The 305-nt window shown below is 39.7% G+C and overlaps 1 protein-coding gene across 1 annotated transcript in view; it reads right to left on the bottom strand.

Annotated features, from left to right (window-relative positions):
• LOC119594184 (peroxisomal sarcosine oxidase-like) overlaps positions 1-305 on the bottom strand; it is a gene marked incomplete at its 5' end in the record, with an annotated part of 59,772 nt that overhangs the window by 55,391 nt on the left and 4,076 nt on the right.

Genomic DNA, 305 nt, shown 5'->3' with positions numbered 1-305 from the left:
TCTGATCCAAGCACAGGAGAGTTTAACAGAACCTACTGGAATTTTTGATGACTCTTGTGTAAGTACTGCCAATACAACAATCCTTAAACAGAGCACTCCACTTGCTAAAGGGAATAAAATGAAACAGGATATTGACATCAGTGTGATAAGACCCCCAGATACTGTCATAAATTTTGCTGACAATGAACCAATGCCATCAGTTATTGTACAAACTCATGCAGACATTGAGGATGACTATGGAATTCCAGACAGCTGTCCAGTCAACACAAAGGATGAGTTTGATGTCCTTGTGTCAGAAGCAAAAG

The sequence above is a fragment of the Penaeus monodon genome, chromosome 33 (assembly GCF_015228065.2).
Source record: "Penaeus monodon isolate SGIC_2016 chromosome 33, NSTDA_Pmon_1, whole genome shotgun sequence".
In the NCBI taxonomy this organism is placed as follows: domain Eukaryota; kingdom Metazoa; phylum Arthropoda; class Malacostraca; order Decapoda; family Penaeidae; genus Penaeus; species Penaeus monodon.
The sequence above is the reverse complement of the archived record's forward strand: the minus strand, read 5'-3'. Positions and strand labels throughout refer to the sequence as shown.